This window comes from Aquarana catesbeiana, linkage group LG01 (assembly GCF_042186555.1).
Source record: "Aquarana catesbeiana isolate 2022-GZ linkage group LG01, ASM4218655v1, whole genome shotgun sequence".
NCBI lineage: Eukaryota > Metazoa > Chordata > Amphibia > Anura > Ranidae > Aquarana > Aquarana catesbeiana.
In genome coordinates this window covers 24407152-24425266 of record NC_133324.1, presented here as the reverse complement: position 1 = coordinate 24425266, position 18115 = coordinate 24407152, and positions in this window count along the sequence as shown.

Sequence of the window (18115 nt, the reverse complement as noted above, 5' to 3'; positions counted from 1 at the left end):
TGGGGGGCAGCAGTTCCAATCTATTTGAAATTTATATTCTTATTCATTTCCACTGCGCGGGTCCATTATTATATTTGTCAGTGCTGTAAATATGCACTGATTACTGTATAAATGTCACTGGCAGGGAAGGGGTTAACACTAGGGGTTAACTGTGTGTTCCCTCACTGTGTTCTAACTGTGTGGGGATGGGACTAACTAGGAGAGATGACAGATCGCTGTCCCTACTTTGTAGGAACAGCGATCTGTCTTCTCTCCTCTGACAGCTCAGAGATTTGTGTGTTTACACACACCAATCCCCGTGCTGGCTCTCGTGCATGCCAGCCAGGCGCATCGGGCCCCCCGCTGTGCAGTGGGCACACACGCTGGCCTCCAGTGTGTCCCAACATCAATTCCAACAACGTATAACTAGCTTTATTAAAGCCCAACATTCACATTCCAGGTACATCAAAACAAAAAATGTGCAACATCTTGCAGTTTATTTTTTTTTAGAAAGCAGCCACAGCCTCTGTCTGATAATTAACTGTAGGACTTTGCAAACTGTTTATTTTCATGCACCTGGAATGTATTTAGCTGATTTAACTGACAGTTCAGTTGGGCTTTAAAAGTATGATGGAAGTATGCTCTCATCTGGACAGTGTGGGATACGATTAAAGCAAATCTGCAATCACAGAATATGAATTATAACATCAGCCATGTAAAGGAAATACAGACAATAGACAATAGTTATTTTTGAAAAATCCAATATAAGCTTACTTGAAAAATGCCCTTTCATGTTGTGAGTTCTGCTTGTGGGATAGGTGCAGTGTGATGGACAGTGAGCACACAGAGTCCAAAGCTAATGGGGAGGCTTCCTGGAGAGGTTGGCTTGGTTCCTTTAAAACATTTTTTTTTCTGCCAGTACATACCTTATACACCCACTTCCTGTTTCCTGTCTGGTCATTAGTCTAGGCTTATGCCATCAAGCACAGCTCTCTCTCTCTCACTCTTGTGAGAGTTTGTCAGGAAGGGAGGGGGGATGAGTCATAAGAGGGCCAAAGAGAGCTGCAGAGATAGAGGTGTGCCTCTGTGTGTCTGTGTAAATCCAGGAATATATATATAATTGTTGTATTCATTGAATCATGTATATTTGCTGCTATTATTGCTGATATTTCTCTCTATTTGTGATTGATATATTATTATATGCATGTTTTATTTCTATGAATTTAATAAAATTTTCCTAGTAATTTATCGGTTTTGTTTTCTGGACATTCACACATTTCATTTAAAGTCCCACCTTTGTTGCTTTTCTCTTGGTGTGATAAGATGCTTTCCCAATTTCCCAATGGTGCTGTTTATATCCAGCAAAACTGAAGTCATGAAAGGCTCGTAGCTTCCAGTTTCTTAGGACATAGAGATTATTGGAGCCATTATGGTCTCTGATCAGCTCTATGGTCAGCTAGCGGAACCACTAGACTAACACTAACTAACAATAACTGCCCCTAATGCTGTTTAGCGTCACAAGTGACATTAATACACTGATCAGTAAAAAAATATGAACACTGCACTTGGTGACACTGTGACAGGGAGTTAAAGAGATAACGGGGGTTATCAGGGGGTGTAATATGTGCCTATGTGTCCTGATGTCATAATAGCGAAAATTAATTTGCTTATCATCACACAACAGGGTGGGATCGGCTCTAATCAGGTGCTTAAAAAAAACACTCCACCGCATTGGAATCCATGGTCGGGCGCCAGATTCATGGATAGGGGAGGCAGCGCCCATGCGCCCTCAATGGACGGGCTACCACTGCCTGTGCCCCTAATAGACACAGGGTCACTTACACATAAGAGGGACATAGGGAGCTGAAACAAAAGTTTCCCAGTCCTCTCAAAAAGCCCCTGTCCTGGCTAGGTCTATCACAGCCAGCAATACAAAAAAAATAAATGGCAAAAAATGCCATGGGGTCCCCTCCAGTACATACCAGGTCCTTGGGTCTGGTATGGATTTTAAGGGGAACCCCACGGCAAAAAAAAAAAATGGCATGAGATCCACCCCCAAAATCTATACCAGACCCTTATCCAAGCATGCAGCCCAGCAGGTCAGGAAACTGGGGGTGAGTGAGCACCTTCCTCCTGAACCATACCAGGCCAGATGCCCTCAACATGTGCCCCCCACTGCAAAGCACTCTGTCCTGTGGTTGTGGAGGTCTGTGGGCAGGGGGGCTTATCAGAATCTGGAAGCCCCCTTTAACAAGTAGATTTTACCCCTACTCATTCACCAAAAAAATTTTAAAAAGTCCTTTAATAAAAAACGGAACTTCCTTGCCAGCAGAGCATTTGTTTTTTGTTTTTCCGGGTCTGGCGGTGGCATCATGATTGACAATGGATCTACATCAGTGGACATTTTTTTTATTATTTTAAATTTATAAAATAAAGGACTTGTCAAAAACCTGTGTACTTTTTAAATTCATTTTTGACACTTTTTTGGTGATTGAATAGGGGTACAATGTACCTCATACTCATTCAAATGAGGGCCAGGATCTGGGGCCCCCCTTGTTAAAGGGAGCTTTCAGATTCCAATAAGCCCCCTGCCCGCAGACCCCCTAACCACAGCCCAGGGTTTTGGTAAAGAGGCCCTTGTTCCCTCACACTCCATGTTGAGGGCATGTGGCCTGGTATGATTTAGGAGAGTGGCGCTCGCCCATCCCCCCCTTTCCTGGTCTGATAGGCTGCATGCTTGAATAAGAATCTGGTATGGATTTGGGGGAGGACCCCACGCCGTTGTTTTTTCATTTTGGCGTGGGGTTCCCCTTAAAATCCATACCAGACCCAAAGAGCCTGGTATGGATTAGGGAGGACCCCACAGCATTTTTTAAAACTTTTTTCTATTGCCGGCAATTTTTTTTCTATATTTAGCTGCCAGCGGGAAGCCCATTGACAGCTAATGACTTATCCATTGTTAAGGACACAGCGGCCGGCTTCCTGGCCCCGCTTCTTAACAACAGCTATTCACTGTGCCCTGATTGGGCAAAGCTTTGCCAAATCAGGGCTTAGAATGCACTGTCCAGTGTGCAGTGCATTGTGGGGTACTTGGCGGGTAAAAATCCTGCCGATCAGCCTGCAAATTTGTGTTTTTGCAGAATGGGCGAACAGGTGATGCACAACTCTACACCCCCCCATAAGTATTAAACAGGAGCTGAATTGTGGAAGCTGTGCAAAAAAGGCAAAGTACCCCTACTCATTCACAAAAAAAGTAAAGTAAAAAAACACACCACACATTTTGACAAGTCGTTTATTATCACTTGTCCTCTGGAAGATTTAGCCTCCCCCTTTCATTACCAGGCCATTTTTTGCGATACGGCATAACGGCGTAACGCAATTGTGACCAATTGTGTAGTCATGCAACGCTGTACATAAATTCAATTTATAGTCTTTTTTCCCACAAATAGAGATTTCTTTTGGTCACCATTTTTTGTGTGTTTTTTTTGTGCTATTAACAAAAACAGCAATTTTGAAAAAAAATATATATTTTTTACTTTCTGCTATAAAACACATCCAAAAAAAAAAAAAATCTAGACAGGGTTGCCCTCTGTCCCCAGGAGTTTTTGTGCTTGTGATAGAACATCTGGCTATCCTCATCAGGTCCCAGGATGTGATTGGGGGACTACCGCTGGGCCCATTGACAGAGGAGCATTCTCTTTATGCTATTGATGCCCTCCTGTACCTCCCGGACGCATCTGACTCCCTGACACCAGCCTTGGAAACTATAGATCTATTTGGATCCTTGTCAGGCATACTGTTAAACTAGGCCAAATAGATCCTATTTCCGCTGTCTCGGCCAGTCTCTACACCCACAATCCAGACCCCTCTGACATGGGTATCTAGGTTTCGGTATTTGTGGATCGAAGTCCAGAGAGATCACTCACTTTACCTGGTCGATAATGTTTACCCAATCCTCCAACAACTCCTAGATGTGAGACATGGAAGTCCCTGCCAATCTCACCAGTCCGAAGGGTTAATTTCCTCAAAATGACATTCCTTCCTAAGTACCTTTACATATTCCGCAATACTCCAGTTCCAATACCTGGTTCTTTTTTTATTAAATTAGACCAAATTGTAGTCCATTTCATCTGGGCAGGCTCCATTCCTAGAATTGCCAAAGCTACCTTACAGATGCCCTTGTCTCTCTGGGGGGTTGGAACTATCATGCTTCAGACAATACTACTGGGCAAGGCTTCACTTCCTGATTCCCTTACCGAAGATGCCGGCGCCTCCACCCGGGAGCCGAGGGACAGATTGGCTTCAGGGAGGACATTGCGGGCACCCTGGACAGGTAAGTGTTCATATATTAAAAGTCAGCAGCTGCAGTATTTGTAGCTGCTAACTTTTAATTTTGTTTTTTTTTTTTTCGGCGGAACTCTGCTTTAACAACTGCCCACCGCACATATACTGCAGCAGGGAAGCTGCTCTGCACCAGATAACGTACCTAGTGTGGGTCGAGTCCACAGTACCCACTGCTCATCTCCCACTGTGTAGAATCAGCAGTGGGTACCGCAGACTCAATGTCCACCGCCACCCGCTGATTGCACAGGGCACAGCCAGAACAGCAATTTGCTTGTGCAGGAAAAGTTATTGATGGGATATTTGTTCCAGGGCCATCTTAATAGCATCATGGGCCCCTGGTCAAAATAATGCACTGGGGGCCCTACCAGCCAGCCCTAATTTAAGCAACTACGCTCAAAAATTCAAGTATAAATAGTTGACAGAATTAAACATCTTTAGTAGTACTGTCAAAAAATATATAATTTAAATAATAAGACAACATAAATCAAAGACTAATCAATACAAAGGGCACCATCAAGTGGGGAGGCAGAAGGGCAAAGTACAGGTAAAGGGCAGGAGGGCACAGTACAGGTGGAGGTCAGAAGGGCACAGCGCTGGGATCAGGAGGGCACAGCACAGGGGGCGGCAGAAGGGCACAATACTGGGATCAGGAGGGCACAGTACAGGGGGAGGCAGGAGGGCATAGTACAGAGGGGGTCAGAAGGGCACAATACTGGGATCAGGAGAGCACAGCACAGGGAGAGGCAGAAAGGCACAGTACAGGGGGAGGCCAGAATGGCACAATACTGGGTTCAGGAGGGCACAGTATAGGGGGGTTAAAAAAGCACAATACTGGGATCAGGAGGGCACAGTACAGGGGGGTCAGAAGGGCACAATACTGGGCTCAGGAGGGCACAGTACGGGGGGGGGTCAGAAGGGCACAGTACAGGGGGGGTCAGAAGAGCACAATACTGGGATCAGGAGGGCACAGTACAGGGGGAGGTCAGAAGGACACAATACTAGGATCAGGAAGGCACAGTACAGGGAGAGGCAGGAGGGCATAGTACAGAGGGGGTCAGAAGGGCAAAATACTAGGATCAGGAGAGCACAGCACAGGGAGAGGCAGAAGGGCAAAGTACAGGGGGAGGTCAGAATGGCACAATACTGGGCTCAGGAGGGCACGGTACAGGGGGGGTCAGAAGAGCACAATACTGAGATCAGGAGGGCACAGTACAGGGGGAGGCAGAAGGGCATAGTACAGAGGGGGTCAGAAGAGCACAATACTGGGATCAGGAGAGCACAGCACAGGGAGAAGACCAGAATGGCACAATACTGGGCTCAGGAGGGCACAGTACAGGGGGGGTCAGAAGAGCACAATACTGGGATCAGGAGGGCACAGTACAGGGGGGTCAGAAGGGCACAATACTGGGCTCAGGAGGGCACAGTATGGGGTGGTCGGAAGGGCACAAGACCGGGGGTCAGAAGAGCAGAATACTGAGATCAGGAGGGCACAGTACAGGGGGAGGCAGAAGGGCAAAGTACAGGGGGAGGTAAGAATGGCACAATACTGGGCTCAGGAGGGCACAGTACAGGGGGGGTCAGAATAGCACAATACTGAGATCAGGAGGGCACAGTACAGGGGGAGGCAGAAGGGCATAGCACAGAGGGGGTCAGAAGGGCACAATACTGGGATCAGGAGAGCAGAGCACAGGAAGAGTCAGAAGGGCACAGTACAGGGGAAGGCCAGAATGGCACAATACTGGGCTCAGGAGGGCACAATACAGGGGGTCAGAAGAACACACTACTGGGATCAGGAGGGCGCAGTACAGGGGCGGCAGAAGGGCACAATAATGGGATCAGGAGGGCGCAGTATAGGGGGGTCAGATGGACACAATACTGAGCTCAGGAGGGCACAGTACAGGGGGGGTCAGAAGAGCACAATACTGGGATCAGGAGGGCACAGTACAGGGGATCAGAAGGGCACAATACTGGGCTCAGGAGGGCACAGTATGGGTTGGTCGGAAGGGCACAGTACAGGGGGGTCAGAAGAGCAGAATACTGAGATCAGGAGGGCACAGTACAGGGGGAGGCAGAAGGGCACAGTATAGAGGGGGTCAGAAGGGCACAAGACTGGGATCAGGAGAGCACAGCACAGGAAGAGTCAGAAGGGCACAGTACAGGGGGAGGCCAGAATGGCACAATACTGGGATCAGGAGGGCACAGTACAGGGGGTCAGAAGAACACACTACTGGGATCAAGAGGGCGCAGTATAGGGGGGTCAGAAGGACACAATACTGAGCTCAGGAGGGCACAGTATGGGGGGGTCAGAAGGGCACAGTACAGGGGGGTCAGAAAAGCACAATACTGGGATAAGAAGGGCACAGCACAGGGGGAGGCAGAAGGGCATAGTACAGAGGGGGTCAGAAGGGCACAATACTGGGATAAGGAGGGCACAGTACAGGGGGGTCAGAAAAGCACAATACTGGGATCAGGAAGGTGCAGTACAGGGGGTTCAGAAGGGCACACTACTGGGCTCAGGAGGCCACAGTACAGGGAGTCAAGTGGGCAAAATACTGGAATCAGGAGGGCACAGTACGGGTGGGTCAGAATGGCACAGTACAAAGGGGGTCAGAAGGGCACAATACTGGGCTCAGGAGGGCACAGTACATGGGGTCAGAAGAACACACTACTGGGATCAGGAGGGCGCAGTACAGAGAGGTCAGAAGGGCACAATATTGGGATTAGCTTGGCATGGGGGGGTCAGAAGGGCACAATACTGAGATCAGGAGGGCACAGTACAGGAGGAGGCAGAAGGGCACAGTATAGAGGGGGTCAGAAGGACACAATACTGAGCTCAGGAGGGCACAGTATGGGGGGGTCAGAAGGGCACAGTACAGGGAGGTCAGAAGAGCACAATACTGGGAAAGAAGGGCACAGCACAGGGGGTGGCAGAAGGGCATAGTACAGAGGGGGTCAGAAGGGCACAATACTGGGATCAGGAGGGCACAGTAAAGGGGGGTCAGAAAAGCACAATACTGGGATCAGGAAGGTGCAGTACAGGGGGTTCAGAAGGGCACACTACTGGGCTCAGGAGGGCACAGTACAGGGAGTCAAGAGGGCAAAATACTGGGATCAGGAGGGCACAGTACGGGGGGGTCAGAATGGCACAGTACAAAGGGGGTCAGAAGGGCACAATACTGGGCTCAGGAGGGCACAGTACATGGGGTCAGAAGAACACACTACTGGGATCAGGAGGGCACAGTACAGAGAGGTCAGAAGGGCACAATATTGGGATTAGCAGGGCACAGGGGGGGTCAGAAGGGCACAATACTGGGATCAGGAGGGACAAGCATGGGGGGGACAGAAGGGTACAATACTGGGATCAGGAGGGCACAGTGCAGGGGGGTCAGAAGGACACAGTACTGGGATCAGGAGGACACAGCACATGGGGAGGCAGAAGGGCACAGTACAGAGGGGGTTAGAATTGCACAATACTGGGATCAGGAGGGCACAGTACAGGGAGAGGCAGAAGGGCACAGTACAGGGGGAGGCCAGAAGGGCACAGTACAGGGATTGGGAGGGTGCCATACAGGGGGAGGCAGAAGGGCACAGTGTAGGGGGATCAGAAAGGCACAGCACAGGGAGCAGGAGGGAACAGCACAGGGAGAAGCAGAAGGGCACAGTACAGGGGGGTCAGAAAAGCACAATACTGGGATCAAGAGGGCACAGTACAGGGGGAGGCAGAAGGGCACAGTACAGAGGGGGTCAGAAGGGCACAATACTGGGATCAGGATGGCACAGTACAGGGGAGCCAGAAGAGCACAATACTGGGCTCAGGAGGGCACAGTACAGGGGGGGCCAGAAGAGCACAATACTGGGATCAGAAGGGCGTAGTATGGGGGGGGGGTCAGAAGAGCGCAATACTGAGATCAGAAGGGCGTAGTACAGGGGGGGTACTGTACTGGGATCAGGTACTGTACACAGTACTGGGATCAGGAAGGCACACTACTGGGAGAGGCAGAAGAGTACAGGGGGAGGCCAGAAGGGCACAATACTGGGCTCAGGAGGGCACAGTACAGGAGGGTCAGAAGAACACACTACTGGGATCAGGAGGGTGCAGTACAGGGGGGTCAAAAGGGCACAATCCTGGGATTAAGAGGGCACAGGGGGGTGAGAAGGGCACAATACTGGGCTCAGGGGGGACAAGCACAAGGGGGACAGAAGGGCACAATACTGGGATAAGGAGGACACAGTACAGGGGGAGGCAGAAGGGCACACTGCAGGGGATCAGAAGGGCACAGTGCTGGGATCAGGAGGGCACAGTACAGGGAGAGGCAGAAGGGCACAATACTGGGATCCGCAGGGCACAGTACGGGGAGAGGCAGAAGGGCACAGTACAGGGGGAGGCCAGAAGGGCACAATACTGGGCTCAGGTGGGCACAGTACAGGGGGAGGTCAGAAGGGCACAATACTGGGATCAGGAGGGCACAGTATGGGGAGGGTCAGAAGGGCACAGTACAGAGGGGTCAGAAGAGCATGATACTGGGATCAGGAGGGTACCATACAGGGGGAGGCAGAAGGGCACAGCGCAGGGGGATCAGAAGGGCACAGCACTGGGATCAGGAGGGCACAGTACAGGGGGGTCAGAAGGGCACAATACTGGGATCAGGAGGGCACAGTACAGGGGGAGGACAGAAGGACACAATACTAGGATCAGGAAGGCACAGTACAGGGAGAGGCAGGAGGGCATAGTACAGAGGGGGTCAGAAGGGCAAAACACTAGGATCAGGAGAGCACAGCACAGGGAGAGGCAGAAGGGCACAGTACAGGGGGAGGCCAGAATGGCACAATACTGGGATCAGGAGAGCACAGCACAGGGAGAAGACCAGATTGGCACCATACTGGACTCAGGAGGGCACAGAACAGGGGGGTCAGAAGAGCACAATACTGGGATCAGGAGGGCACAGTACAGGGGGGTCAGAAGGGCACGATGTTGGGCTCAGGAGGGCACAGTATGGGGTGGTCGGAAGGGCACAAGACCGGGGGTCAGAAGAGCAGAATACTGAGATCAGGAGGGCACAGTACAGGGGGAGGCAGAAGGGCAAAGTACAGGGGGAGGTAAGAATGGCACAATACTGGGCTCAGGAGGGCACAGTACAACGGGGGTCAGAATAGCACAATACTGAGATCAGGAGGGCAAAGTACAGGGGGAGGCAGAAGGGCATAGTACAGAGGGGGTCAGAAGGGCACAATACTGGGATCAGGAGAGCAGAGCACAGGAAGAGTCAGAAGGGCACAGTACAGGGGAAGGCCAGAATGGCACAATACTGGGCTCAGGAGGGCACAATACAGGGGGTCAGAAGAACACACTACTGGGATCAGGAGGGTGCAGTACAGGGGGGTCAGAAGGGCACAATAATGGGATCAGGAGGGTGCAGTATAGGGGGGTCAGAAGGACACAATACTGAGCTCAGGAGGGCACAGTACAGGGAGGGAAGAAGAGCACAATACTGGGATCAGGAGGGCACAGTACAGGGGATCAGAAGGGCACAATACTGGGCTCAGGAGGGCACAGTATGGGGTGGTCGGAAGGGCACAGTACAGGGGGGGCAGAAGAGCAGAATACTGAGATCAGGAGGGCACAGTACAGGGGTAGGCAGAAGGGCACAGTATAGAGGGAGTCAGAAGGGCACAAGACTGGGATCAGGAAAGCACAGCACACGAAGAGTCAGAAGGGCACAGTACAGGGGGAGGCCAGAATGGCACAATACTGGACTCGGGAGGGCACAGTACAGTGGGTCAGAAGAACACACTACTGGGATCAAGAGGGCACAGTACAGGGGGGGGCAGAAGGGCACAATACTGGGATCAGGAGGGCACAGTACAGGGGGGTCAGAAGAGCACAATACTGGGATAAGAAGGGCACAGCACAGGGGGAGGCAGAAGGGCATAGTACAGAGGGGGTCAGAAGGGCACAATACTGGGATCAGGAGGGCACAGTACAGGGGGGTCAGAAAAGCACAATACTGGGATCAGGAAGGTGCAGTACAGGGGGTTCAGAAGGGCACACTACTGGGCTCAGGAGGGCACAGTACAGGGAGTCAAGTGGGCAAAATACTGGGATCAGGAGGGCACAGTACGGGGGGGGTCAGAATGGCACAGTACAAAGGGGGTCAGAAGGGCACAATACTGGGCTCAGGAGGGCACAGTACATGGGGTCAGAAGAACATACTACTGGGATCAGGAGGGCACAGTACAGAGAGGTCAGAAGGGCACAATATTTGGATTAGCAGGGCACAGGGGGGGGTCAGAAGGGCACAATACTGAGATCAGGAGGGCACAGTACAGGAGGAGGCAGAAGGGCACAGTATAGAGGGGGTCAGAAGGGCACAAGACTGGGATCAGGAGAGTACAGCACAGGAAGAGTCAGAAGGGCACAGTACAGGGGGAGGCCAGAATGGCACAATACTGGGCTCAGGAGGGCACAGTTCAGGGGGTCAGAAGAACACACTACTGGGATCAGGAGGGCGCAGTACAGGGGGGGCAGAAGGGCACAATGCTGGGATCAAGAGGGCGCAGTATAGGGGGGTCAGAAGGACACAATACTGAGCTCAGGAGGGCACAGTATGGGGGGGGGTCAGAAGGGCACAGTACAGGGAGGTCAGAAGAGCACAATACTGGGGTAAGAAGGGCACAGCACAGGGGGAGACAGAAGGGCATAGTACAGAGGGGGTAAGAAGGGCACAATACTGGGAAAAGGAGGGCACAGTAAAGGTGGGTCAGAAAAGCACAATACTGGGATCAGGAAGGTGCAGTACAGGGGGTTCAGAAGGGCACACTACTGGGCTCAGGAGGGCACAGTACAGGGAGTCAAGAGGGCAAAATACTGGGATCAGGAGGGCACAGTACGGGTGGGTCAGAATGGCACAGTACAAAGGGGGTCAGAAGGGCACAATACTGGGCTCAGGAGGGCACAGTACATGGGGTCAGAAGAACACACTACTGGGATCAGGAGGGCACAGTACAGAGAGGTCAGAAGGGCACAATATTTGGATTAGCAGGGCACAGGGGGGGTCAGAAGGGCACAATACTGGGATCAGGAGGGACAAGCATGGGGGGGACAGAAGGGTACAATACTGGGATCAGGAGGGCACAGTGCAGGGGGGTCAGAAGGACACAGTACTGGGATCAGGAGGACACAGCACATGGGGAGGCAGAAGGGCACAGTACAGAGGGGGTTAGAATTGCACAATACTGGGATCAGGAGGGCACAGTACAGGGAGAGGCAGAAGGGCACAGTACAGGAGGAGGCCAGAAGGGCGCAATACTGGGCTCAGGTGGGCACAGTACAGGGATTGGGAGGGTGCCATACAGGGGGAGGCAGAAGGGCACAGTGTAGGGGGATCAGAAGGGCACAGCACAGGGATCAGGAGGGAACAGCACAGGGAGAAGCAGAAGGGCACAGTACAGGGGGGTCAGAAAAGCACAATACTGGGATCAAGAGGGCACAGTACAGAGGGGGTCAGAAGGGCACAATACTGGGATCAGGATGGCACAGTACAGGGGAGCCAGAAGAGCACAATACTGGGCTCAGGAGGGCACAGTACAGGGGGGGCCAGAAGAGCACAATACTGGGATCAGAAGGGCGTAGTATGGGGGGGTCAGAAGAGCACAATACTGGGATCAGAAGGGCGTAGTACAGGGGGGGGTCAGAAGGGCTTCATTCTGGGCTCAGGGTGGAACAGTACAGCGGTTCAGAAAAGCACAATACTGGGATCAGGAGGGCACAGTACGGGGGGGGGGGCAGAAGAGCACAATACTGGGATCAGGAGGGCATAGTACAGGGGGAGGCAGAAGGGCATAGTACAGAGGGGGTCAGAAGGGCTCAATACTGGGATCAGGAGAGCACAGCACAGGGAGAGGCAGAAGGGCACAGTACAGGGGGAGGCCAGAAGGGCACGGAAGTAGTATGGGGGGGGTCAGAAGAGCACAATACTGGGATCAGAAGGGCGTAGTACGGGGGGGTCAGAAGGGCTTCATTCTGGGCTCAGGGTGGAACAGTACAGGGGTTCAGAAGAGCACAAAACTGGTATCAGGAGGGCACAGTACGGGGGGGCAGAAGAGCACAATACTGGAATCAGGAGGGCACAGTACAGGGGGAGGCAGAAGGGCATAGTACAGAGGGGGTCAGAAGGGCTCAATACTGGGATCAGGAGAGCACAGCACAGGGAGAGTCAGAAGGGCACAGTACAGGGGGAGGCCAAAATGGCACAATTATGGGCTCAGGAGGGTACAGTAAAAGGGGGGTCAGAAGAGCACAATACTGGGATCAGTAGTGCGCAGTACAGGGGGGTCAGAAGGGTACAATACTGGGCTCAGAAAGGCACAGTACAGGGGTCAAGAAGGCACAGTACAGGGGGAGGTCAGAAGGGCACAATACTGGGATTAGGAGGGCACAGTAAAGGGGGGTCAGAAGGGCACAGTACAGAGGGGGTAAGAAAGACACAGTACTGAGATCAGGAAGGCACACTACTGGGAGAGGCAGAAGAGTACAGGGGGAGGCCATAAGGGCACAATACTGGGATCAGGAGGGCACAGTACAGGGGGGTCAGAAGGGCACGATATTGGGCTCAGGAGGGCACAGTATGGGGTGGTCGGAAGGGCACAAGACCGGGGGCCAGAAGGGCACAATACTGGGCTCAGGTGGGCACAGTACAGGGGGAGGTCAGAAGGGCACAATACTGGGATCAGGAGGGCACAGTATGGGGAGGGTAAGAAGGGCACAGTACGAGGGGTCAGAAGAGCATGATACTGGGATCAGGAGGGTACCATACAGGGGGAGGCAGAAGGGCACAGCGCAGGGGGATCAGAATGGCACAGCACTGGGATCAGGAGGGCACAGCACAGGGGGAAGCAGAAGGGCACAGTACAGGGGATCAGAAAAGCTCAATACTGGGATCAGGAGGGCACAGTATAGGGGGAGGCAGAAGGGCACAGTACAGAGGGGGTCAGAAGGGCACAATGTTGGGATCAGGAGGGCACAGTACAGGGGGAGGCCAGAAGGACACAATACTGGGCTCAGGAGGACACAGTACAGGGGGTTCAGAAAAGCACAATACTGGGAACAGGACAGCACAGCACAGGGTGGTTGGCAGAAGAGCACAATACTGGGATCAGGAGGGCGCAGTACAGGGGGAGGCAAAAGGGCTTAGTACAGATGGGGTCAGAAGGGCACAATACTGGGATCAAGCGAGCACAGGACAGGGAGAGGCAGAAGGGCACAGTACAGTGGGAGGCCAGAATGGCACAATACTGGGATCAGGAGGGCGCAGTACAGGGGGGTCAGAGGGGCACAATACTGGGCTCAGGGGGGCACAGTACAGGGGGTCAAGAGGGCACAGTACAGGGGGAGGTCAGAAGGGCACAATACTGGGATCAGGAGGGCACAGAACAGGGGGTTCAGAAGGGCACAGTACAGAAGGGGTCAGAAGGGCACAATACTGGGCTCAGGAGGGCACAGTACATGGGGTCAGAAGAACACACTACTGGGATCAGGAGGGCGCAGTACAGAGAGGTCAGAAGGGCACAATATTGGGATTAGCAGGGCACAGGAGGGGGGTCAGAAGGGCACAATACTGAGATCAGGAGGGCACAGTACAGGAGGAGGCAGAAGGGCACAGTATAGAGGGGGTCAGAAGGGCACAAAAACTGGGATAAGGAGAGTACAGCACAGGAAGAGTCAGAAGGGCTCAGTACAGGGGGAGGCCAGAATGGCACAATACTAGGCTCAGGAGGGCACAGTACAGGGGGTCAGAAGAACACACTACTGGGATCAGGAGGGCGCAGTACAAGGGGGGGCAGAAGGGCACAATGCTGGGATCAAGAGGGCGCAGTATAGGGGGGTCAGAAGGACACAATACTTAGCTCAGGAGGGCACAGTATGGGGGGTCAGAAGGGCACAGTACAGGGAGGTCAGAAGAGCACAATACTGGGGTAAGAAGGGCACAGCACAGGAGGAGACAGATGGGCATAGTACAGAGGGGGTCAGAAGGGCACAATACTGGGATCAGGAGGGCACAGTAAAGGGGGGTCAGAAAAGCACAATACTGGGATCAGGAAGGTGCAGTAAAGGGGGTTCAGAAGGGCACACTACTGGGCTCAGGAGGGCACAGTACAGGGAGTCAAGAGGGCAATATACTGGGATCAGGAGGGCACAGTATGGGGGGGTCAGAATGGCACAGTACAAAGGGGGTCAGAAGGGCACAATACTGGGCTCAGGAGGGCACAGTACATGGGGTCAGAAGAACACACTACTGGGATCAGGAGGGCACAGTACAGAGAGGTCAGAAGGGCACAATATTGGGATTAGCAGGGCACAGGGGGGGGTCAGAAGGGCACAATACTGGGATCAGGAGGGACAAGCATGGGGGGGACAGACGGGTACAATACTGGGATCAGGAGGGCACAGTGCAGGGGGGTCAGAAGGACACAGTACTGGGATCAGGAGGACATAGCACATGGGGAGGCAGAAGGGCACAGTACAGAGGGGGTTAGAATTGCACAATACTGGGATCAGGAGGGCACAGTACAGGGAGAGGCAGAAGGGCACAATACAGGGGGAGGCCAGAAGGGCACAATACTGGGCTCAGGTGGGCACAGTACAGGGATTGGGAGGGTGCCATACAGGGGGATCAGAAGGGCACAGCACAGGGATCAGGAGGGAACAGCACAGGGAGAAGCAGAAGGGCACAGTACAGGGGGGTCAGAAAAGCACAATACTGGGATCAAGAGGGCACAGTACAGAGGGGGTCAGAAGGGCACAATACTGGGATCAGGATGGCACAGTACAGGGGAGCCAGAAGAGCACAATACTGGGCTCAGGAGGGCACAGTACAGGGGGGGCCAGAGGAGCACAATACTGGGATCAGAAGGGCGTAGTATGGGGGGGGTCAGAAGAGCACAATACTGGGATCAGAAGGGCGTAGTACAGGGGGGGGTCAGAAGGGCTTCATTCTGGGCTCAGGGTGGAACAGTACAGGGGTTCAGAAAAGCACAATACTGGGATCAGGAGGGCACAGTACGGGGGGGGCAGAAGAGCACAATACTGGGATCAGGAGGGCACAGTACAGGGGGAGGCAGAAGGGCACAGTACAGGGGAAGGCCAGAAGGGCACGGAAGTAGTATGGGGGGGTCAGAAGAGCACAATACTGGGATCAGAAGGGCGTAGTACGGGGGGGGTCAGAAGGGCTTCATTCTGGGCTCAGGGTGGAACAGTACAGGGGTTCAGAAGAGCACAATACTGGTATCAGGAGGGCACAGTACGGGGGGGGGGGCAGAAGAACACAATACTGGGATCAGTAGGGCACAGTACAGGGGGAGGCAGAAGGGCATAGTACAGAGGGGGTCAGAAGGGCTCAATACTGGGATCAGGAGAGCACAGCACAGGGAGAGTCAGAAGGGCACAGTACAGGGGGAGGCCAAAATGGCACAATTATGGGTTTAGGAGGGTACAGTAAAAGGGGGGTCAGAAGAGCACAATACTGGGATCAGTAGTGCGCAGTACAGGGGGGTCAGAAGGGCACAATACTGGGCTCAGAAAGACACAGTACAGGGGTCAAGAAGGCACAGTACAGGGGGAGGTCAGAAGGGAACAATACTGGGATTAGGAGGACACAGTAAAGGGGGGTCAGAAGGGCACAGTACAGAGGGGGTCAGAAGGGCACAGTACTGAGATCAGGAAGGCACACTACTGGGAGAGGCAGAAGAGTACAGGGGGAGGCCAGAAGGGCACAATACTGGGCTCAGGAGGGCACAGTACAGGAGGGTCAGAAGAACACACTACTGGGATCAGGAGGGTGCAATACAGGGGGGTCAAAAGGGCACAATCCTGGGATTAAGAGGGCACAGGGGGGGTCAGAAGGGCACAATACTGGGCTCAGGGGGGACAAGCACAAGGGGGACAGAAGGGCACAATACTGGGATAAGGAGGACACAGTACAGGGGAGGCAGAAGGGCACAGTGCAGGGGATCAGAAGGGCACAGTGCTGGGATCAGGAGGGCACAGTACAGGGAGAGGCAGAAGGGCACAATACTGGGATCCGCAGGGCACAGTACAGGGAGAGGCAGAAGGGCACAGTACAGGGGGAGGCCAGAAGGGCACAATACTGGGCTCAGGTGGGCACAGTACAGGGGGAGGTCAGAAGGGCACAATACTGGGATCAGGAGGGCACAGTATGGGGAGGGTCAGAAGGGCACAGTACGAGGGGTCAGAAGAGCATGATACTGGGATCAGGAGGGTACCATACAGGGGGAGGCAGAAGGGCACAGCGCAGGGGGATCAGAAGGGCACAGCACTGGGATTAGGATTGCACAGCACAGGGGGAAGCAGAAGGGCACAGTACAGGGGATCAGAAAAGCTCAATACTGGGATCAGGAGGGCACAGTATAGGGGGAGGCAGAAGGGCACAGTACAGAGGGGGTCAGAAGGGCACAATGTTGGGATCAGGAGGGCACAGTACAGGGGGAGGCCAGAAGGACACAATACTGGGCTCAGGAGGACACAGTACAGGGGGTTCAGAAAAGCACAATACTGGGAACAGGACAGCACAGCACAGGGTAGTTGGCAGAAGAGCACAATACTGGGATCATTAGGGCGCAGTACAGGGGGAGGCAAAAGGGCTTAGTACAGATGGGGTCAGAAGGGCACAATACTGGGATCAAGCGAGCACAGGACAGGGAGAGGCAGAAGGGCACAGTACAGTGGGAGGCCAGAATGGCACAATACTGGGATCAGGAGGGCGCAGTACAGGGGGCTCAGAGGGGCACAATACTGGGCTCAGGGGGGCACAGTACAGGGGGTCAAGAGGGCACAGTACAGGGGGAGGTCAGAAGGGCACAATACTGGGATCAGGAGGGCACAGAACAGGGGGTTCAGAAGGGCACAGTACAGAAGGGGTCAGAAGGGCACAATACTGGGATCAGGAAGGAACAGTACTGGGAGAGGCAGAAGGGTACAGTACACGGAGAGGCAGAAGGGCACAGTACAGGGGGAGGCCAGAATGGCACAATACTGGGTTCAGGAGGGCACAGTATAGGGGGGTCAGAAGAGCACAATACTGGGATCAGGAGGGCACAGTACAGGGGGGTCAGAAGGGCACAATACTGGGCTCAGGAGGGCACAGTACGGGGGGGGGTCAGAAGGGCACAGTACAGGGGGGGTCAGAAGAGCACAATACTGGGATCAGGAGGGCACAGTACAGGGGGAGGTCAGAAGGACACAATACTAGGATCAGGAAGGCACAGTACAGGGAGAGGCAGGAGGGCATAGTACAGAGGGGGTCAGAAGGGCAAAATACTAGGATCAGGAGAGCACAGCACAGGGAGAGGCAGAAGGGCAAAGTACATGGGGAGGTCAGAATGGCACAATACTGGGCTCAGGAGGGCACAGTACAGGGGGGGTCAGAAGAGCACAAGACCGGGGGTCAGAAGAGCAGAATACTGAGATCAGGAGGGCACAGTACAGGGGGAGGCAGAAGGGCAAAGTACAGGGGGAGGTAAGAATGGCACAATACTGGGCTCAGGAGGGCACAGTACAGGGGGGGTCAGAATAGCACAATACTGAGATCAGGAGGGCACAGTACAGGGGGAGGCAAAAGGGCATAGTACAGAGGGGGTCAGAAGGGCACAATACTGGGATCAGGAGAGCAGAGCACAGGAAGAGTCAGAAGGGCACAGTACAGGGGGAGGCCAGAATGGCACAATACTGGGCTCAGGAGGGCACAGTACAGGGGGTCAGAAGAACACACTACTGGGA